Source organism: Liolophura sinensis, chromosome 10, assembly GCF_032854445.1.
Source record: "Liolophura sinensis isolate JHLJ2023 chromosome 10, CUHK_Ljap_v2, whole genome shotgun sequence".
Classification (NCBI taxonomy): Eukaryota; Metazoa; Mollusca; class Polyplacophora; order Chitonida; family Chitonidae; genus Liolophura; species Liolophura sinensis.
Window position 1 is genome coordinate 21,208,832 of NC_088304.1, and position 24,817 is coordinate 21,233,648.

Sequence of the window (24,817 nt, forward strand, 5' to 3'; positions counted from 1 at the left end):
TATGAGAACTTATCTCGTTTAGTGCATTTTAAACACAGCAGAGTTGTGGTTTATAAGAAAAAAATTGTGGCCTATTAAAACTGTGCAAAGCCAAAGTACACAAACTAAAAGACGACTCAACAGCATATCCCTGAGTGTTTAGAAGTATCAATTGCGTGTATTGCTTTGACAAGTACACAGACTTTTGCAGGAAATATAACTCATGTCAATGTGGGTGAAATTTTCAATATTTGGTTTTGTGAGACTACTTATGAAATATGCAGCGTTGAAAAAGTGTTATAGGCATTAATCTAGGTGCCAATTTAAAAGATCTGCAAAGAAGTTTTCCCTTATTTTTCCAAGCCTATAAAGACATTTTTCGTGCCAATTAGATTGCACCGTTGTTTCTATCTGTTATCTGTAGCTGTTGCATCCATACAGCTGACACACCGGTTATCATTTGAAGGCACAGTTTTGGTTTGACCTGAGCAAATTGAAAATTGTAACATTTTCGTCAAATCATTGGTTTTTCATTGAGAGTTCATCGTATAGAAATGTAGCACAAAGAGGCCAATTTATTTTCATAATTAGGTGAAGTGTGTCCGGGTGCGCGAGAGACGGCATGGCGCTGGGGGATTAAAGGAAAATGGCGGCTAACCATTGTTTCCGGTGATCACCTTTTGTCATCAGTAAGTTTCCAACTGACTCTTTAAGAAGTTCTGTCAGGACTAACTCAGTGACGACGTAGCGAAGAGTTAAACATCTTGCAAAGTGTCACTCAAACCTCATATAAATTGTTTGCTGGCTCTCAAGCTTGCATTACGCTTTCTTATGCCAAGCAGCAAACCTCGATACAATTGCCGTCTTACACTTCTTGCCATGGATTCCAAACACTTCCAGTTGTTTGCAGATTTGCGGAAAGCAGAGCTGACCTTTCAAAAGGCATGCGAGCAAATTGTGTTTTTCAACAAGCACCTCGACGATCTCCAAATCCGACACGACCGTGCCAATAAAGAAGGAAACAAATCATTCCGCGACAGCCTTCGTCTGAAGATAGCCGCCGGAGAAGGACTCAGAAATGCTTACTACGAATACGCCTGCAATAAAGCTGATGTCATCACCGCACTTCGACGCAAACTAATTGGACAAGATGCTCACTACGAAATAGACTCCGACATGGACAGTGAAGAGGACAACATGTAAAGTTCATCTGGCACCTCGCCTACATTCCACCAAAACGGCTCTTTTCAGAGCCACACAAGTCTTTCCGAAAAGGAACTTTGTAATCTGAAAGCATAGACAGAACACAAACGAACATGTATTTATCAAAGCACAACAATAAAGTCGCACACGCCAATAAAAATCAAAGAAACAAAACAGAAAAGATAAATACTTTATTACAGCAGAGTAGTCGAAGTGTATGGAAAGCCGCTATGAGAACTTATCTCGTTTAGTGCATTTTAAACACAGCAGAGTTGTGGTTTATCAGAAAAAAACTGTGGCCTATTAAAACTGTGCAAAGCCAAAGTACACAAACTAAAAGACGACTCAACAGCATATCCCTGCGTGTTTAGAAGTATCCATTGCGTGTATTGATTTGACAAGTACACAGACTTTTGCAGGAAATATAACTCATGTCAATGTGGATGAAATTTTCAATATTTGGTTTTGTGAGACTACTTATGAAATATGCAGCGTTGAAAAAGCGTTATAGGCATTAATCTAGGTGCCAATTTAAAGGATCTGCAAAGAAATTTTGTCTTATTTCTCCAAGCCATTTGCCTGCCTATAAAGGCATTTTTCGTGCCAATTAGATTGCACCGTTGTTTCTATCTGTTATCTGTAGCTGTTGCATCCATACAGCTGACACACCGGTTATCATTTGAAGGCACAGTTTTGGTTTGACCTGAGCAAATTGAAAATTGTAACATTTTCGTCAAATCATTGGTTTTTCATTGAGAGTTCATTGTATAGAAATGTAGTACAAAGAGGCCAATTTATTTTCATAATTAGGTGAAGTGTGTCCGGGTGCGCAAGAGACGGCATGGCGCTGGGGGATTAAAGGAAAATGGCGGCTAACCATTGTTTCCGCTGATCACCTTTTGTCATCAGTAAGTTTCCAACTGACTCTTTAAGAAGTTCTGTCAGGACTAACTCAGTGACGACGTAGCGAAGAGTTAAACATCTTGCAAAGTGTCACTCAAACCTCATATAAATTGTTTGCTGGCTCTCAAGCTTGCATTACGCTTTCTTATGCCAAGCAGCAAACCTCGATACAATTGCCGTCTTACACTTCTTGCCATGGATTCCAAACACTTCCAGTTGTTTGCAGATTTGCGGAAAGCAGAGCTGACCTTTCAAAAGGCATGCGAGCAAATTGTGTTTTTCAACAAGCACCTCGACGATCTCCAAATCCGACACGACCGTGCCAATAAAGAAGGAAACAAATCATTCCGCGACAGCCTTCGTCTGAAGATAGCCGCCGGAGAAGGACTCAGAAATGCTTACTACGAATACGCCTGCAATAAAGCTGATGTCATCACCGCACTTCGACGCAAACTAATTGGACAAGATGCTCACTACGAAATAGACTCCGACATGGACAGTGAAGAGGACAACATGTAAAGTTCATCTGGCACCTCGCCTATATTCCACCAAAACGGCTCTTTTCAGAGCCACACAAGTCTTTCCGAAAAGGAACTTTGTAATCTGAAAGCATAGACAGAACACAAACGAACATGTATTTATCAAAGCACAACAATAAAGTCGCACACGCCAATAAAAATCAAAGAAACAAAACAGAAAAGATAAATACTTTATTACAGCAGAGTAGTCGAAGTGTATGGAAAGCCGCTATGAGAACTTATCTCGTTTAGTGCATTTTAAACACAGCAGAGTTGTGGTTTATAAGAAAAAAATTGTGGCCTATTAAAACTGTGCAAAGCCAAAGTACACAAACTAAAAGACGACTCAACAGCATATCCCTGCGTGTTTAGAAGTATCAATTGCGTGTATTGCTTTGACAAGTACACAGACTTTTGCAGGAATTATAACTCATGTCAATGTGGGTGAAATTTTCAATATTTGGTTTTGTGAGACTACTTATGAAATATGCAGCGTTGAAAAAGCGTTATAGGCATTAATCTAGGTGCCAATTTAAAAGATCTGCAAAGAAATTTTCCCTTATTTTTCCAAGCCTATAAAGACATTTTTCGTGCCAATTAGATTGCACCGTTGTTTCTATCTGTTATCTGTAGCTGTTGCATCCATACAGCTGACACACCGGTTATCATTTGAAGGCACAGTTTTGGTTTGACCTGAGCAAATTGAAAATTGTAACATTTTCGTCAAATCATTGGTTTTTCATTGAGAGTTCATCGTATAGAAATGTAGTACAAAGAGGCCAATTTATTTTCATAATTAGGTGAAGTGTGTCCGGGTGCGCGAGAGACGGCATGGCGCTGGGGGATTAAAGGAAAATGGCGGCTAACCATTGTTTCCCCTGATCACCTTTTGTCATCAGTAAGTTTCCAACTGACTCTTTAAGAAGTTCTGTCAGGACTAACTCAGTGACGACGTAGCGAAGAGTTAAACATCTTGCAAAGTGTCACTCAAACCTCATATAAATTGTTTGCTGGCTCTCAAGCTTGCATTACGCTTTCTTATGCCAAGCAGCAAACCTCGATACAATTGCCGTCTTACACTTCTTGCCATGGATTCCAAACACTTCCAGTTGTTTGCAGATTTGCGGAAAGCAGAGCTGACCTTTCAAAAGGCATGCGAGCAAATTGTGTTTTTCAACAAGCACCTCGACGATCTCCAAATCCGATACGACCGTGCCAATAAAGAAGGAAACAAATCATTCCGCCACAGCCTTCGTCTGAAGATAGCCGCCGGAGAAGGACTCAGAAATGCTTACTACGAATACGCCTGCAATAAAGCTGATGTCATCACCGCACTTCGATGCAAACTAATTGGACAAGATGCTCACTACGAAATAGACTCCGACATGGACAGTGAAGAGGACAACATGTAAAGTTCATCTGGCACCTCGCCTACATTCCACCAAAACGGCTCTTTTCAGAGCCACACAAGTCTTTCCGAAAAGGAACTTTGTAATCTGAAAGCATAGACAGAACACAAACGAACATGTATTTATCAAAGCACAACAATAAAGTCGCACACGCCAATAAAAATCAAAGAAACAAAACAGAAAAGATAAATACTTTATTACAGCAGAGTAGTCGAACTGTATGAAAAGCCGCTATGGGAACTTATCTCGTTTAGTGCATTTTAAACACAGCAGAGTTGTGGTTTATAAACAAAAAACTGTGGCCTATTAAAACTGTGCAAAGCCAAAGTACACAAACTAAAAGACGACTTAACAGCATATCCCTGCGTGTTTAAAAGTATCCATTGCGTGTATTGCTTTGACAAGTACGCAGGCTTTTGCAGGAAATATAACTCATGTCAATGTGGGTGAAATTTTCAATATTTGGTTTTGTGAGACTACTTATAAAATATGCAGCGTTGAAAAAGCGTTATAGGCATTAATCTAGGTGCCAATTTAAAAGATCTGGAAAGAAATTTTCCCTTATTTTTCCAAGCCTATAAAGACATTTTTCGTGCCAATTAGATTGCACCGTTGTTTCTATCTGTTATCTGTAGCTGTTGCATCCATACAGCTGACACACCGGTTATCATTTGAAGGCACAGTTTTGGTTTGACCTGAGCAAATTGAAAATTGTAACATTTTCGTCAAATCATTGGATTTTCATTGAGAGTTCATTGTATAGAAATGTAGTACAAAGAGGCCAATTTTTTTTTTAATAATTAGGTGAAGTGTGTCCGGGTGCGCGAAAGACGGCATGGCGCTGGGGGATTAAAGGAAAATGGCGGCTAACCATTGTTTCCGCTAATCACCTTTTGTCATCAGTAAGTTTCCAACTGACTCTTTAAGAAGTTCTGTCAGGACTAACTCAGTGACGACGTGGCGAGGAGTTAAACATCTTGCAAAGTGTCACTCAAACCTCATATAAATTGTTTGCTGGCTCTCAAGCTTACATTACGCTTTCTTATGCCAAGCAGCAAACCTCGATACAATTGCCGTCTTACACTTCTTGCCATGGATTCCAAACACTTTCAGTTGTTTGCAGATTTGCAGAAAGCAGAGCTGACCTTTCAAAAGGCATGCGAGCAAATAGTCTTTTTCAACAAGCACCTCGACGATCTACAAATCCGATACGACCGTGCCAACAAAGAAGGAAACAAATCATTCCGCTACAGCCTTCGTCTGAAGATAGCCGCCGGAGAAGGACTCAGAAATGCTTACTACGAATACGCCTGCAATAAAGCTGATTTCATCACCGCACTTCGATGCAAACTAATTGGACAAGATGCTCACTACGAAATAGACTCCGACATGGACAGTGAAGAGGACAACATGTAAAGTTCATCTGGCACCTCGCCTACATTCCACCAAAACGGCTCTTTTCAGAGCCACACAAGTCTTTCCGAAAAGGAACTTTGTAATCTGAAAGCATAGACAGAACACAAACGAACATGTATTTATCAAAGCACAACAATAAAGTCGCACACGCCAATAAAAATCAAAGAAACAAAACAGAAAAGATAAATACTTTATTACAGCAGAGTAGTCGAAGTGTATGGAAAGCCGCTATGAGAACTTATCTCGTTTAGTGCATTTAAAACACAGCAGAGTTGTGGTTTATAAAAAACAAAAAACTGTGGCCTATTAAAACTGTGCAAAGCCAAAGTACACAAACTAAAAGACGACTCAACAGCATATCCCTGCGTGTTTAGAAGTATCCATTGCGTGTATTGATTTGCCAAGTACACAGACTTTTGCAGGAAATATAACTCATGTCAATGTGGGTGAAATTTTCAATATTTGGTTTTGTGAGACTACTTATGAAATATGCAGCGTTGAAAAAGCGTTATAGGCATTAATCTAGGTGCCAATTTAAAAGATCTGCAAAGAAATTTTCCCTTATTTTTCCAAGCCATTCGCCTGCCTATAAAGACATTTTTCGTGCCAATTAGTTTGCACCGTTGTTTCTATCTGTTATCTGTAGCTGTTGCATCCATACAGCTGACACACCGGTTATCATTTGAAGGCACAGTTTTGGTTTGACCTGAGCAAATTGAAAATTGTAACATTTTCGTCAAATCATTGGTTTTTCATTGAGAGTTCATTGTATAGAAATGTAGTACAAAGAGGCCAATTTATTTTCATAATTAGGTGAAGTGTGTCCGGGTGCGCTAAAGACGGCATGCCGCTGGGGGATTAAAGGAAAATGGCGGCTAACCATTGTTTCCCCTGATCACCTTTTGTCATCAGTAAGTTTCCAACTGACTCTTTAAGAAGTTCTGTCAGGACTAACTCAGTGACGACGTAGCGAGGAGTTAAACATCTTGCAAAGTGTCACTCAAACCTCATATAAATTGTTTGCTGGCTCTCAAGCTTGCATTACGCTTTCTTATGCCAAGCAGCAAACCTCGATACAATTGCCGTCTTACACTTCTTGCCATGGATTCCAAACACTTCCAGTTGTTTGCAGATTTGCGGAAAGCAGAGCTGACCTTTCAAAAGGCATGCGAGCAAATTGTGTTTTTCAACAAGCACCTCGACGATCTCCAAATCCGATACGACCGTGCCAATAAAGAAGGAAACAAATCATTCCGCTACAGCCTTCGTCTGAAGATAGCCGCCGGAGAAGGACTCAGAAATGCTTACTACGAATACGCCTGCAATAAAGCTGATGTCATCACCGCACTTCGAAGCAAACTAATTGGACAAGATGCTCACTACGAAATAGACTCCGACATGGACAGTGAAGAGGACAACATGTAAAGTTCATCTGGCACCTCGCCTACATTCCACCAAAACGGCTCTTTTCAGAGCCACACAAGTCTTTCCGAAAAGGAACTTTGTAATCTGAAAGCATAGACAGAACACAAACGAACATGTATTTATCAAAGCACAACAATAAAGTCGCACACGCCAATAAAAATCAAAGAAACAAAACAGAAAAGATAAATACTTTATTACAGCAGAGTAGTCGAAGTGTATGGAAAGCCGCTATGAGAACTTATCTCGTTTAGTGCATTTTAAACACAGCAGAGTTGTGGTTTATAAGAAAAAAACTGTGGCCTATTAAAACTGTGCAAAGCCAAAGTACACAAACTAAAAGACGACTCAACAGCATATCCCTGCGTGTTTAGAAGTATCCATTGCGTGTATTGATTTGACAAGTACGCTGACTTTTGCAGGAAATATAACTCATGTCAATGTGGATGAAATTTTCAATATTTGGTTTTGTGAGACTACTTATGAAATATGCAGCGTTGAAAAAGCGTTATAGGCATTAATCTAGGTGCCAATTTAAAAGATCTGCAAAGAAATTTTGTCTTATTTCTCCAAGCCATTTGCCGGCCTATAAAGGCATTTTTCGTGCCAATTAGATTGCACCGTTGTTTCTATCTGTTATCTGTAGCTGTTGCATCCATACAGCTGAAACACCGGTTATCATTTGAAGGCACAGTTTTGGTTTGACCTGAGCAAATTGAAAATTGTAACATTTTCGTCAAATCATTGGTTTTTCATTGAGAGTTCATTGTATAGAAATGTAGTACAAAGAGGCCAATTTATTTTCATAATTAGGTGAAGTGTGTCCGGGTGCGCAAGAGACGGCATGGCGCTGGGGGATTAAAGGAAAATGGCGGCTAACCATTGTTTCCGCTGATCACCTTTTGTCATCAGTAAGTTTCCAACTGACTCTTTAAGAAGTTCTGTCAGGACTAACTCAGTGACGACGTAGCGAAGAGTTAAACATCTTGCAAAGTGTCACTCAAACCTCATATAAATTGTTTGCTGGCTCTCAAGCTTGCATTACGCTTTCTTATGCCAAGCAGCAAACCTCGATACAATTGCCGTCTTACACTTCTTGCCATGGATTCCAAACACTTCCAGTTGTTTGCAGATTTGCGGAAAGCAGAGCTGACCTTTCAAAAGGCATGCGAGCAAATTGTGTTTTTCAACAAGCACCTCGACGATCTCCAAATCCGACACGACCGTGCCAATAAAGAAGGAAACAAATCATTCCGCGACAACCTTCGTCTGAAGATAGCCGCCGGAGAAGGACTCAGAAATGCTTACTACGAATACGCCTGCAATAAAGCTGATGTCATCACCGCACTTCGACGCAAACTAATTGGACAAGATGCTCACTACGAAATAGACTCCGACATGGACAGTGAAGAGGACAACATGTAAAGTTCATCTGGCACCTCGCCTACATTCCACCAAAACGGCTCTTTTCAGAGCCACACAAGTCTTTCCGAAAAGGAACTTTGTAATCTGAAAGCATAGACAGAACACAAACGAACATGTATTTATCAAAGCACAACAATAAAGTCGCACACGCCAATAAAAATCAAAGAAACAAAACAGAAAAGATAAATACTTTATTACAGCAGAGTGGTCGAAGTGTATGGAAAGCCGCTATGAGAACTTATCTCGTTTAGTGCATTTTAAACACAGCAGAGTTGTGGTTTATAAGAAAAAAATTGTGGCCTATTAAAACTGTGCAAAGCCAAAGTACACAAACTAAAAGACGACTTAACAGCATATCCCTGCGTGTTTAGAAGTATCAATTGCGTGTATTGCTTTGACAAGTACACAGACTTTTGCAGGAAATATAACTCATGTCAATGTGGGTGAAATTTTCAATATTTGGTTTTGTGAGACTACTTATGAAATATGCAGCGTTGAAAAAGCGTTATAGGCATTAATCTAGGTGCCAATTTAAAAGATCTGCAAAGAAATTTTCCCTTATTTTTCCAAGCCTATAAAGACATTTTTCGTGCCAATTAGATTGCACCGTTGTTTCTATCTGTTATCTGTAGCTGTTGCATCCATACAGCTGACACACCGGTTATTATTTGAAGGCACAGTTTTGGTTTGACCTGAGCAAATTGAAAATTGTAACATTTTCGTCAAATCATTGGTTTTTCATTGAGAGTTCATTGTATAGAAATGTAGTACAAAGAGGCCAATTTATTTTCATAATTAGGTGAAGTGTGTCCGGGTGCACTAAAGACGGCATGGCGCTGGGGGATTAAAGGAAAATGGCGGCTAACCATTGTTTCCGCTGATCACCTTTTGTCATCAGTAAGTTTCCAACTGACTCTTTAAGAAGTTCTGTCAGGACTAACTCAGTGACGACGTGGCGAGGAGTTAAACATCTTGCAAAGTGTCACTCAAACCTCATATAAATTATTTGCTGGCTCTCAAGCTTGCATTACGCTTTCTTATGCCAAGCAGCAAACCTCGATACAATTGCCGTCTTACACTTCTTGCCATGGATTCCAAACACTTCCAGTTGTTTGCAGATTTGCAGAAAGCAGAGCTGACCTTTCAAAAGGCATGCGAGCAAATTGTGTTTTTCAACAAGCACCTCGACAATCTCCAAATCCGATACGACCGTGCCAACAAAGAAGGAAACAAATCATTCCGCTACAGCCTTCGTCTGAAGATAGCCGCCGGAGAAGGACTCAGAAATGCTTACTACGAATACGCCTGCAATAAAGCTGATGTCATCATCGCACTTCGACGCAAACTAATTGGACAAGATGCTCACTACGAAATAGACTCCGACATGGACAGTGAAGAGGACAACATGTAAAGTTCATCTGGCACCTCGCCTACATTCCACCAAAACGGCTCTTTTCAGAGCCACACAATTCTTTCCGAAAAGGAACTTTGTAATCTGAAAGCATAGACAGAACACAAACGAACATGTATTTATCAAAGCACAACAATAAAGTCGCACACGCCAATAAAAATCAAAGAAACAAAACAGAAAAGATAAATACTTTATTACAGCAGAGTAGTCGAAGTGTATGGAAAGCCGCTATGAGAACTTATCTCGTTTAGTGCATTTTAAACACAGCAGAGTTGTGGTTTATAAAAAAAAAACTGTGGCCTATTAAAACTGTGCAAAGCCAAAGTACACAAACTAAAAGACGATTTAACAGCATATCCCTGCGTGTTTAAAAGTATCCATTGCGTGTATTGCTTTGACAAGTACGCAGACTTTTGCAGGAAATATAACTCATGTCAATGTGGGTGAAATTTTCAATATTTGGTTTTGTGAGACTACTTATAAAATATGCAGCGTTGAAAAAGCGTTATAGGCATTAATCTAGGTGCCAATTTAAAAGATCTGGAAAGAAATTTTCCCTTATTTTTCCAAGCCTATAAAGACATTTTTCGTGCCAATTAGATTGCACCGTTGTTTCTATCTGTTATCTGTAGCTGTTGCATCCATACAGCTGACACACCGGTTATCATTTGAAGGCACAGTTTTGGTTTGACCTGAGCAAATTGAAAATTGTAACATTTTCGTCAAATCATTGGTTTTTCATTGAGAGTTCATCGTATAGAAATGTAGTACAAAGAGGCCAATTTATTTTCATAATTAGGTGAAGTGTGTCCGGGTGCGCGAGAGACGGCATGGCGCTGGGGGATTAAAGGAAAATGGCGGCTAACCATTGTTTCCGCTGATCACCTTTTGTCATCAGTAAGTTTCCAACTGACTCTTTAAGAAGTTCTGTCAGGACTAACTCAGTGACGACGTAGCGAAGAGTTAAACATCTTGCAAAGTGTCACTCAAACCTCATATAAATTGTTTGCTGGCTCTCAAGCTTGCATTACGCTTTCTTATGCCAAGCAGCAAACCTCGATACAATTGCCGTCTTACACTTCTTGCCATGGATTCCAAACACTTCCAGTTGTTTGCAGATTTGCGGAAAGCAGAGCTGACCTTTCAAAAGGCATGCGAGCAAATTGTGTTTTTCAACAAGCACCTCGACGATCTCCAAATCCGATACGACCGTGCCAATAAAGAAGGAAACAAATCATTCCGCTACAGCCTTCGTCTGAAGATAGCCGCCGGAGAAGGACTCAGAAATGCTTACTACGAATACGCCTGCAATAAAGCTGATGTCATCACCGCACTTCGACGCAAACTAATTGGACAAGATGCTCACTACGAAATAGACTCCGACATGGACAGTGAAGAGGACAACATGTAAAGTTCATCTGGCACCTCGCCTACATTCCACCAAAACGGCTCTTTTCAGAGCCACACAAGTCTTTCCGAAAAGGAACTTTGTAATCTGAAAGCATGGACAGAACACAAACGAACATGTATTTATCAAAGCACAACAATAAAGTCGCACACGCCAATAAAAATCAAAGAAACAAAACAGAAAAGATAAATACTTTATTACAGCAGAGTAGTCGAAGTGTATGGAAAGCCGCTATGAGAACTTATCTCGTTTAGTGCATTTTAAACACAGCAGAGTTGTGGTTTATAAGAAAAAAATTGTGGCCTATTAAAACTGTGCAAAGCCAAAGTACACAAACTAAAAGACGACTCAACAGCATATCCCTGCGTGTTTAGAAGTATCAATTGCGTGCATTGCTTTGACAAGTACACAGACTTTTGCAGGAAATATAACTCATGTCAATGTGGGTGAAATTTTCAATATTTGGTTTTGTGAGACTACTTATGAAATATGCAGCGTTGAAAAAGCGTTATAGGCATTAATCTAGGTGCCAATTTAAAAGATCTGCAAAGAAATTTTCCCTTATTTTTCCAAGCCTATAAAGACATTTTTCGTGCCAATTAGATTGCACCGTTGTTTCTATCTGTTATCTGTAGCTGTTGCATCCATACAGCTGACACACCGGTTATCATTTGAAGGCACAGTTTTGGTTTGACCTGAGCAAATTGAAAATTGTAACATTTTCGTCAAATCATTGGTTTTTCATTGAGAGTTCATCGTATAGAAATGTAGTACAAAGAGGCCAATTTATTTTCATAATTAGGTGAAGTGTGTCCGGGTGCGCGAGAGACGGCATGGCGCTGGGGGATTAAAGGAAAATGGCGGCTAACTATTGTTTCCGCTGATCACCTTTTGTCATCAGTAAGTTTCCAACTGACTCTTTAAGAAGTTCTGTCAGGACTAACTCAGTGACGACGTGACGAGGAGTTAAACATCTTGCAAAGTGTCACTCAAACCTCATATAAATTGTTTGCTGGCTCTCAAGCTTGCATTACGCTTTCTTATGTCAAGGATCAAACCTCGATACAATTGCCGTCTTACACTTCTTGCCATGGATTCCAAACACTTTCAGTTGTTTGCAGATTTGCAGAAAGCAGAGCTGACCTTTCAAAAGGCATGCGAGCAAATTCTCTTTTTCAACAAGCACCTCGACGATCTCCAAATCCGATACGACCGTGCCAACAAAAAAGGAAACAAATCATTCCGCTACAGCCTTCGTCTGAAGATAGCCGCCGGAGAAGGACTCAGAAATGCTTACTACGAATACGCCTGCAATAAAGCTGATGTCATCACCGCACTTCGATGCAAACTAATTGGACAAGATGCTCACTACGAAATAGACTCCGACATGGACAGTGAAGAGGACAACATGTAAAGTTCATCTGGCACCTCGCCTACATTCCACCAAAACGGCTCTTTTCAGAGCCACACAAGTCTTTCCGAAAAGGAACTTTGTAATCTGAAAGCATAGACAGAACACAAACGAACATGTATTTATCAAAGCACAACAATAAAGTCGCACACGCCAATAAAAATCAAAGAAACAAAACAGAAAAGATAAATACTTTATTACAGCAGAGTAGTCGAAGTGTATGGAAAGCCGCTATGAGAACTTATCTCGTTTAGTGCATTTTAAACACAGCAGAGTTGTGGTTTATAAGAAAAAAACTGTGGCCTATTAAAACTGTGCAAAGCCAAAGTACACAAACTAAAAGACGACTCAACAGCATATCCCTGCGTGTTTAGAAGTATCCATTGCGTGTATTGATTTGACAAGTACACAGACTTTTGCAGGAAATATAACTCATGTCAATGTGGATGAAATTTTCAATATTTGGTTTTGTGAGACTACTTATGAAATATGCAGCGTTGAAAAAGCGTTATAGGCATTAATCTAGGTGCCAATTTAAAAGATCTGCAAAGAAATTTTGTCTTATTTCTCCAAGAAATTTGCCTGCCTATAAAGACATTTTTCGTGCCAATTAGATTGCACCGTTGTTTCTATCTGTTATCTGTAGCTGTTGCATCCATACAGCTGACACACCGGTTATCATTCGAAGGCACAGTTTTGGTTTGACCTGAGCAAATTGAAAATTGTAACATTTTCGTCAAATCATTAGTTTTTCATTGAGAGTTCATCGTATAGAAATGTAGTACAAAGAGGCCAATTTATTTTCATAATTAGGTGAAGTGTGTCCGGGTGCGCGAGAGACGGCATGGCGCTGGGGGATTAAAGGAAAATGGCGGCTAACCATTGTTTCCGCTGATCACCTTTTGTCATCAGTAAGTTTCCAACTGACTCTTTAAGAAGTTCTGTCAGGACTAACTCAGTGACGACGTAGCGAAGAGTTAAACATCTTGCAAAGTGTCACTCAAACCTCATATAAATTGTTTGCTGGCTCTCAAGCTTGCATTACGCTTTCTTATGCCAAGCAGCAAACCTCGATACAATTGCCGTCTTACACTTCTTGCCATGGATTCCAAACACTTTCAGTTGTTTGCAGATTTGCAGAAAGCAGAGCTGACCTTTCAAAAGGCATGCGAGCAAATAGTCTTTTTCAACAAGCACCTCGACGATCTACAAATCCGATACGACCGTGCCAACAAAGAAGGAAACAAATCATTCCGCTACAGCCTTCGTCTGAAGATAGCCGCCGGAGAAGGACTCAGAAATGCTTACTACGAATACGCCTGCAATAAAGCTGATTTCATCACCGCACTTCGATGCAAACTAATTGGACAAGATGCTCACTACGAAATAGACTCCGACATGGACAGTGAAGAGGACAACATGTAAAGTTCATCTGGCACCTCGCCTACATTCCACCAAAACGGCTCTTTTCAGAGCCACACAAGTCTTTCCGAAAAGGAACTTTGTAATCTGAAAGCATAGACAGAACACAAACGAACATGTATTTATCAAAGCACAACAATAAAGTCGCACACGCCAATAAAAATCAAAGAAACAAAACAGAAAAGATAAATACTTTATTACAGCAGAGTAGTCGAAGTGTATGGAAAGCCGCTATGAGAACTTATCTCGTTTAGTGCATTTAAAACACAGCAGAGTTGTGGTTTATAAAAAACAAAAAACTGTGGCCTATTAAAACTGTGCAAAGCCAAAGTACACAAACTAAAAGACGACTCAACAGCATATCCCTGCGTGTTTAGAAGTATCCATTGCGTGTATTGATTTGCCAAGTACACAGACTTTTGCAGGAAATATAACTCATGTCAATGTGGGTGAAATTTTCAATATTTGGTTTTGTGAGACTACTTATGAAATATGCAGCGTTGAAAAAGCGTTATAGGCATTAATCTAGGTGCCAATTTAAAAGATCTGCAAAGAAATTTTGTCTTATTTTTCCAAGCCTATAAAGACATTTTTCGTGCCAATTAGATTGCACCGTTTTTTCTATCTGTTATCTGTAGCTGTTGCATCCATACAGCTGATACACCGGTTATCATTTGAAGGCACAGTTTTGGATTGACCTGAGCAAATTGAAAATTGTAACATTTTCATCAAATCATTGGTTTTTATTTTCATAATTAGGTGAAGTGTGTCCGGGTGCGCGAGAGACGGCATGGCGCTGGGGGATTAAAGGAAAATGGCGGCTAACCATTGTTTCCGCTGATCACCTTTTGTCATCAGTAAGTTTCCAACTGACTCTTTAAGAAGTTCTGCCAGGACTAACTCAGTGACGACGTGGCGAGGTGTTAAACATCTTGCAAAGTGTCACTCAAACCTCATATAAATTGTTTGCTGGCTCTCAAGCTTGCATTACGCTTTCTTATGCCAAGCAGCAAACCTCGATACAATTGCCGTCTTACACTTCTTGCCATGGATTCCAAACACTTTCAGTTGTTTGCAGATTTGCAGAAAGCAGATCTGACCTTTCAAAAGGCATGCGAGCAAATTGTGTTTTTCAACAAGCACCTCGACGATCTCCAAATCCGATACGACCGTGCCAACAAAAAAGAAAACAAATCATTCCGCTACAGCCTTCGTCTGAAGATAGCCGCCGGAGAAGGACTCAGAAATGCTTACTACGAATACGCCTGCAATAAAGCTGATGTCATCACCGCACTTCGATGCAAACTAATTGGACAAGATGCTCACTACGAAATAGACTCCGACATGGACAGTGAAGAGGACAACATGTAAAGTTCATCTGGCACCTCGCCTACATTCCACCAAAACGGCTCTTTTCAGAGCCACACAAGTCTTTCCGAAAAGGAACTTTGTAATCTGAAAGCATAGACAGAACACAAACGAACATGTATTTATCAAAGCACAACAATAAAGTCGCACACGCCAATAAAAATCAAAGAAACAAAACAGAAAAGATGAATACTTTATTACAGCAGAGTGGTCGAAGTGTATGGAAAGCCGCTATAAGAAATTATCTCGTTTAGTGCATTTTAAACACAGCAGAGTTGTGGTTTATAAGAAAAAAACTGTGGCCTATTAAAACTGTGCAAAGCCAAAGTACACAAAGTAAAAGACGACTCAACAGCATATCCCTGCGTGTTTAGAAGTATCCATTGCGTGTATTGATGTGACAAGTACACAGACTTTTGCAGGAAATATAACTCATGTCAATGTGGGTGAAATTTTCAATATTTGGTTTTGTGAAACTACTTATGAAATATGCAGCGTTGAAAAAGCGTTATAGGCATTAATCTAGGTGCCAATTTAAAAGATCTGCAAAGAAATTTTGTCTTATTTCTTCAAGCCATTCGCCTGCCTATAAAGACATTTTTCGTGCCAATTAGATTGCACCGTTGTTTCTATCTGTTATCTGTAGCTGTTGCATCCATACAGCTGACACACCGGTTATCATTTGAAGGCACAGTTTTGGTTTGACCTGAGCAAATTGAAAATTGTAACATTTTCGTCAAATCATTGGTTTTTCATTGAGAGTTCATTGTATAGAAATGTAGTACAAAGAGGCCAATTTATTTTCATAATTAGGTGAAGTGTGTCCGGGTGCGCTAAAGACGGCATGCCGCTGGGGGATTAAAGGAAAATGGCGGCTAACCATTGTTTCCGGTGATCACCTTTTGTCATCAGTAAGTTTCCAACTGACTCTTTAAGAAGTTCTGTCAGGACTAACTCAGTGACGACGTAGCGAGGAGTTAAACATCTTGCAAAGTGTCACTCAAACCTCATATAAATTGTTTGCTGGCTCTCAAGCTTGCATTACGCTTTCTTATGCCAAGCAGCAAACCTCGATACAATTGCCGTCTTACACTTCTTGCCATGGATTCCAAACACTTCCAGTTGTTTGCAGATTTGCGGAAAGCAGAGCTGACCTTTCAAAAGGCATGCGAGCAAATTGTGTTTTTCAACAAGCACCTCGACGATCTCCAAATCCGATACGACCGTGCCAATAAAGAAGGAAACAAATCATTCCGCTACAGCCTTCGTCTGAAGATAGCCGCCGGAGAAGGACTCAGAAATGCTTACTACGAATACGCCTGCAATAAAGCTGATGTCATCACCGCACTTCGAAGCAAACTAATTGGACAAGATGCTCACTACGAAATAGACTCCGACATGGACAGTGAAGAGGACAACATGTAAAGTTCATCTGGCACCTCGCCTACATTCCACCAAAACGGCTCTTTTCAGAGCCACACAAGTCTTTCCGAAAAGGAACTTTGTAATCTGAAAGCATAGACAGAACACAAACGAACATGTATTTATCAAAGCACAACAATAAAGTCGCACACGCCAATAAAAGTCAAAGAAACAAAACAGAAAAGATAAATACTTTATTACAGCAGAGTAGTCGAAGTGTATGGAAAGCCGCTATGAGAACTTATCTCGTTTAGTGCATTTTAAACACAGCAGAGTTGTGGTTTATAAGAAAAAAATTGTGGCCTATTAAAACTGTGCAAAGCCAAAGTACACAAACTAAAAGACGACTCAACAGCATATCCCTGCGTGTTTAGAAGTATCAATTGCGTGTATTGCTTTGACAAGTACACAGACTTTTGCAGGAAATATAACTCATGTCAATGTGGGTGAAATTTTCAATATTTGGTTTTGTGAGACTACTTATAAAATATGCAGCGTTGAAAAAGCGTTATAGGCCTTAATCTAGGTGCCAATTTAAAAGATCTGCAAAGAAATTTTCCCTTATTTTTCCAAGCCTATAAAGACATTTTTCGTGCCAATTAGATTGCACCGTTGTTTCTATCTGTTATCTGTAGCTGTTGCATCCATACAGCTGACACACCGGTTATCATTTGAAGGCACAGTTTTGGTTTGACCTGAGCAAATTGAAAATTGTAACATTTTCGTCAAATCATTGGTTTTTCATTGAGAGTTCATCGTATAGAAATGTAGCACAAAGAGGCCAATTTATTTTCATAATTAGGTGAAGTGTGTCCGGGTGCGCGAGAGACGGCATGGCGCTGGGGGATTAAAGGAAAATGGCGGCTAACCATTGTTTCCGCTGATCACCTTTTGTCATCAGTAAGTTTCCAACTGACTCTTTAAGAAGTTCTGTCAGGACTAACTCAGTGACGACGTGACGAGGAGTTAAACATCTTGCAAAGTGTCACTCAAACCTCATATAAATTGTTTGCTGGCTCTCAAGCTTGCATTACGCTTTCTTATGTCAAGCAGCAAACCTCGATACAATTGCCGTCTTACACTTCTTGCCATGGATTCTAAACACTTTCAGTTGTTTGCAGATTTGCAGAAAGCAGAGCTGACCTTTCAAAAGGCATGCAAGCAAATTGTCTTTTTCAACAAGCACCTCGACGATCTCCAAATCCGATACGACCGTGCCAACAAAAAAGGAAACAAATCATTCCGCTACAGCCTTCGTCTGAAGATAGCCGCCGGAGAAGGACTCAGAAATGCTTACTACGAATACGCCTGCAATAAAGCTGATGTCATCACCGCACTTCGATGCAAACTAATTGGACAAGATGCTCACTACGAAATAGACTCCGACATGGACAGTGAATAGGACAACATGTAAAGTTCATCTGGCACCTCGCCTACATTCCACCAAAACGGCTCTTTTCAGAGCCACACAAGTCTTTCCGAAAAGGAACTTTGTAATCTGAAAGCATAGACAGAACACAAACGAACATGTATTTATCAAAGCACAACAATAAAGTCGCACACGCCAATAAAAATCAAAGAAACAAAACAGAAAAGATAAATACTTTATTACAGCAGAGTAGTCGAAGTGTATGGAAAGCCGCTATGAGAACTTATCTCGTTTAGTGCATTTTAAACACAGCAGAGTTGTGGTTTATAAGAAAAAAACTGTGGCCTATTAAAACTGTGCAAAGCCAAAGTACACAAACTAAAAGACGACTCAACAGCATATCCCTGCGTGTTTAGAAGTATCCATTGCGTGTATTGATTTGACAAGTACGCAGACTTTTGCAGGAAATATAACTCATGTCAATGTGGATGAAATTTTCAATATTTGGTTTTGTGAGACTACTTATGAAATATGCAGCGTTGAAAAAGCGTTATAGGCCTTAATCTAGGTGCCAATTTAAAAGATCTGCAAAGAAATTTTGTCTTATTTCTCCAAGCCATTTGCCGGCCTATAAAGGCATTTTTCGTGCCAATTAGATTGCACCGTTGTTTCTATCTGTTATCTGTAGCTGTTGCATCCATACAGCTGAAACACCGGTTATCATTTGAAGGCACAGTTTTGGTTTGACCTGAGCAAATTGAAAATTGTAACATTTTCGTCAAATCATTGGTTTTTCATTGAGAGTTCATTGTATAGAAATGTAGTACAAAGAGGCCAATTTATTTTCATAATTAGGTGAAGTGTGTCCGGGTGCGCAAGAGACGGCATGGCGCTGGGGGATTAAAGGAAAATGGCGGCTAACCATTGTTTCCGCTGATCACCTTTTGTCATCAGTAAGTTTCCAACTGACTCTTTAAGAAGTTCTGTCAGGACTAACTCAGTGACGACGTAGCGAAGAGTTAAACATCTTGCAAAGTGTCACTCAAACCTCATATAAATTGTTTGCTGGCTCTCAAGCTTGCATTACGCTTTCTTATGCCAAGCAGCAAACCTCGATACAATTGCCGTCTTACACTTCTTGCCATGGATTCCAAACACTTCCAGTTGTTTGCAGATTTGCGGAAAGCAGAGCTGACCTTTCAAAAGGCATGCGAGCAAATTGTGTTTTTCAACAAGCACCTCGACGATCTCCAAATCCGACACGACCGTGCCAATAAAGAAGGAAACAAATCATTCCGCGACAACCTTCGTCTGAAGATAGCCGCCGGAGAAGGACTCAGAAATGCTTACTACGAATACGCCTGCAATAAAGCTGATGTCATCACCGCACTTCGACGCAAACTAATTGGACAAGATGCTCACTACGAAATAGACTCCGACATGGACAGTGAAGAGGACAACATGTAAAGTTCATCTGGCACCTCGCCTACATTCCACCAAAACGGCTCTTTTCAGAGCCACACAAGTCTTTCCGAAAAGGAACTTTGTAATCTGAAAGCATAGACAGAACACAAACGAACATGTATTTATCAAAGCACAACAATAAATTCGCACACGCCAATAAAAATCAAAGAAACAAAACAGAAAAGATAAATACTTTATTACAGCAGAGTAGTCGAAGTGTATGGAAAGCCGCTATGAGAACTTATCTCGTTTAGTGCATTTTAAACACAGCAGAGTTGTGGTTTATAAGAAAAAAATTGTGGCCTATTAAAACTGTGCAAAGCCAAAGTACACAAACTAAAAGACGACTTAACAGCATATCCCTGCGTGTTTAGAAGTATCAATTGCGTGTATTGCTTTGACAAGTACACAGACTTTTGCAGGAAATATAACTCATGTCAATGTGGGTGAAATTTTCAATATTTGGTTTTGTGAGACTACTTATGAAATATGCAGCGTTGAAAAAGCGTTATAGGCATTAATCTAGGTGCCAATTTAAAAGATCTGCAAAGAAATTTTCCCTTATTTTTCCAAGCCTATAAAGACATTTTTCGTGCCAATTAGATTGCACCGTTGTTTCTATCTGTTATCTGTAGCTGTTGCATCCATACAGCTGACACACCGGTTATCATTTGAAGGCACAGTTTTGGTTTGACCTGAGCAAATTGAAAATTGTAACATTTTCGTCAAATCATTGGTTTTTCATTGAGAGTTCATTGTATAGAAATGTAGTACAAAGAGGCCAATTTATTTTCATAATTAGGTGAAGTGTGTCCGGGTGCACTAAAGACGGCATGGCGCTGGGGGATTAAAGGAAAATGGCGGCTAACCATTGTTTCCGCTGATCACCTTTTGTCATCAGTAAGTTTCCAACTGACTCTTTAAGAAGTTCTGTCAGGACTAACTCAGTGACGACGTGGCGAGGAGTTAAACATCTTGCAAAGTGTCACTCAAACCTCATATAAATTATTTGCTGGCTCTCAAGCTTGCATTACGCTTTCTTATGCCAAGCAGCAAACCTCGATACAATTGCCGTCTTACACTTCTTGCCATGGATTCCAAACACTTCCAGTTGTTTGCAGATTTGCAGAAAGCAGAGCTGACCTTTCAAAAGGCATGCGAGCAAATTGTGTTTTTCAACAAGCACCTCGACAATCTCCAAATCCGATACGACCGTGCCAACAAAGAAGGAAACAAATCATTCCGCTACAGCCTTCGTCTGAAGATAGCCGCCGGAGAAGGACTCAGAAATGCTTACTACGAATACGCCTGCAATAAAGCTGATGTCATCACCGCACTTCGATGCAAACTAATTGGACAAGATGCTCACTACGAAATAGACTCCGACATGGACAGTGAATAGGACAACATGTAAAGTTCATCTGGCACCTCGCCTACATTCCACCAAAACGGCTCTTTTCAGAGCCACACAATTCTTTCCGAAAAGGAACTTTGTAATCTGAAAGCATAGACAGAACACAAACGAACATGTATTTATCAAAGCACAACAATAAAGTCGCACACGCCAATAAAAATCAAAGAAACAAAACAGAAAAGATAAATACTTTATTACAGCAGAGTAGTCGAAGTGTATGGAAAGCCGCTATGAGAACTTATCTCGTTTAGTGCATTTTAAACACAGCAGAGTTGTGGTTTATAAAAAAAAAACTGTGGCCTATTAAAACTGTGCAAAGCCAAAGTACACAAACTAAAAGACGATTTAACAGCATATCCCTGCGTGTTTAAAAGTATCCATTGCGTGTATTGCTTTGACAAGTACGCAGACTTTTGCAGGAAATATAACTCATGTCAATGTGGGTGAAATTTTCAATATTTGGTTTTGTGAGACTACTTATAAAATATGCAGCGTTGAAAAAGCGTTATAGGCATTAATCTAGGTGCCAATTTAAAAGATCTGGAAAGAAATTTTCCCTTATTTTTCCAAGCCTATAAAGACATTTTTCGTGCCAATTAGATTGCACCGTTGTTTCTATCTGTAGCTGTTGCATCCATACAGCTGACACACCGGTTATCATTTGAAGGCACAGTTTTGGTTTGACCTGAGCAAATTGAAAATTGTAACATTTTCGTCAAATCATTGGTTTTTCATTGAGAGTTCATCGTATAGAAATGTAGTACAAAGAGGCCAATTTATTTTCATAATTAGGTGAAGTGTGTCCGGGTGCGCGAGAGACGGCATGGCGCTGGGGGATTAAAGGAAAATGGCGGCTAACCATTGTTTCCGCTGATCACCTTTTGTCATCAGTAAGTTTCCAACTGACTCTTTAAGAAGTTCTGTCAGGACTAACTCAGTGACGACGTAGCGAAGAGTTAAACATCTTGCAAAGTGTCACTCAAACCTCATATAAATTGTTTGCTGGCTCTCAAGCTTGCATTACGCTTTCTTATGCCAAGCAGCAAACCTCGATACAATTGCCGTCTTACACTTCTTGCCATGGATTCCAAACACTTCCAGTTGTTTGCAGATTTGCGGAAAGCAGAGCTGACCTTTCAAAAGGCATGCGAGCAAATTGTGTTTTTCAACAAGCACCTCGACGATCTCCAAATCCGATACGACCGTGCCAATAAAGAAGGAAACAAATCATTCCGCTACAGCCTTCGTCTGAAGATAGCCGCCGGAGAAGGACTCAGAAATGCTTACTACGAATACGCCTGCAATAAAGCTGATGTCATCACCGCACTTCGACGCAAACTAATTGGACAAGATGCTCACTACGAAATAGACTCCGACATGGACAGTGAAGAGGACAACATGTAAAGTTCATCTGGCACCTCGCCTACATTCCACCAAAACGGCTCTTTTCAGAGCCACACAAGTCTTTCCGAAAAGGAACTTTGTAATCTGAAAGCATGGACAGAACACAAACGAACATGTATTTATCAAAGCACAACAATAAAGTCGCACACGCCAATAAAAATCAAAGAAACAAAACAGAAAAGATAAATACTTTATTACAGCAGAGTAGTCGAAGTGTATGGAAAGCCGCTATGAGAACTTATCTCGTTTAGTGCATTTTAAACACAGCAGAGTTGTGGTTTATAAGAAAAAAATTGTGGCCTATTAAAACTGTGCAAAGCCAAAGTACACAAACTAAAAGACGACTCAACAGCATATCCCTGCGTGTTTAGAAGTATCAATTGCGTGCATTGCTTTGACAAGTACACAGACTTTTGCAGGAAATATAACTCATGTCAATGTGGGTGAAATTTTCAATATTTGGTTTTGTGAGACTACTTATGAAATATGCAGCGTTGAAAAAGCGTTATAGGCATTAATCTAGGTGCCAATTTAAAAGATCTGCAAAGAAATTTTCCCTTATTTTTCCAAGCCTATAAAGACATTTTTCGTGCCAATTAGATTGCACCGTTGTTTCTATCTGTTATCTGTAGCTGTTGCATCCATACAGCTGACACACCGGTTATCATTTGAAGGCACAGTTTTGGTTTGACCTGAGCAAATTGAAAATTGTAACATTTTCGTCAAATCATTGGTTTTTCATTGAGAGTTCATCGTATAGAAATGTAGTACAAAGAGGCCAATTTATTTTCATACTTAGGTGAAGTGTGTCCGGGTGCGCGAGAGACGGCATGGCGCTGGGGGATTAAAGGAAAATGGCGGCTAACTATTGTTTCCGCTGATCACCTTTTGTCATCAGTAAGTTTCCAACTGACTCTTTAAGGAGTTCTGTCAGGACTAACTCAGTGACGACGTGACGAGGAGTTAAACATCTTGCAAAGTGTCACTCAAACCTCATATAAATTGTTTGCTGGCTCTCAAGCTTGCATTACGCTTTCTTATGTCAAGGATCAAACCTCGATACAATTGCCGTCTTACACTTCTTGCCATGGATTCTAAACACTTTCAGTTGTTTGCAGATTTGCAGAAAGCAGAGCTGACCTTTCAAAAGGCATGCGAGCAAATTCTCTTTTTCAACAAGCACCTCGACGATCTCCAAATCCGATACGACCGTGCCAACAAAAAAGGAAACAAATCATTCCGCTACAGCCTTCGTCTGAAGATAGCCGCCGGAGAAGGACTCAGAAATGCTTACTACGAATACGCCTGCAATAAAGCTGATGTCATCACCGCACTTCGATGCAAACTAATTGGACAAGATGCTCACTACGAAATAGACTCCGACATGGACAGTGAAGAGGACAACATGTAAAGTTCATCTGGCACCTCGCCTACATTCCACCAAAACGGCTCTTTTCAGAGCCACACAAGTCTTTCCGAAAAGGAACTTTGTAATCTGAAAGCATAGACAGAACACAAACGAACATGTATTTATCAAAGCACAACAATAAAGTCGCACACGCCAATAAAAATCAAAGAAACAAAACAGAAAAGATAAATACTTTATTACAGCAGAGTAGTCGAAGTGTATGGAAAGCCGCTATGAGAACTTATCTCGTTTAGTGCATTTTAAACACAGCAGAGTTGTGGTTTATAAGAAAAAAACTGTGGCCTATTAAAACTGTGCAAAGCCAAAGTACACAAACTAAAAGACGACTCAACAGCATATCCCTGCGTGTTTAGAAGTATCCATTGCGTGTATTGATTTGACAAGTACACAGACTTTTGCAGGAAATATAACTCATGTCAATGTGGATGAAATTTTCAATATTTGGTTTTGTGAGACTACTTATGAAATATGCAGCGTTGAAAAAGCGTTATAGGCATTAATCTAGGTGCCAATTTAAAAGATCTGCAAAGAAATTTTGTCTTATTTCTCCAAGAAATTTGCCTGCCTATAAAGACATTTTTCGTGCCAATTAGATTGCACCGTTGTTTCTATCTGTTATCTGTAGCTGTTGCATCCATACAGCTGACACACCGGTTATCATTTGAAGGCACAGTTTTGGTTTGACCTGAGCAAATTGAAAATTGTAACATTTTCGTCAAATCATTGGTTTTTCATTGAGAGTTCATCGTATAGAAATGTAGTACAAAGAGGCCAATTTATTTTCATAATTAGGTGAAGTGTGTCCGGGTGCGCGAGAGACGGCATGGCGCTGGGGGATTAAAGGAAAATGGCGGCTAACCATTGTTTCCGCTGATCACCTTTTGTCATCAGTAAGTTTCCAACTGACTCTTTAAGAAGTTCTGTCAGGACTAACTCAGTGACGACGTAGCGAAGAGTTAAACATCTTGCAAAGTGTCACTCAAACCTCATATAAATTGTTTGCTGGCTCTCAAGCTTGCA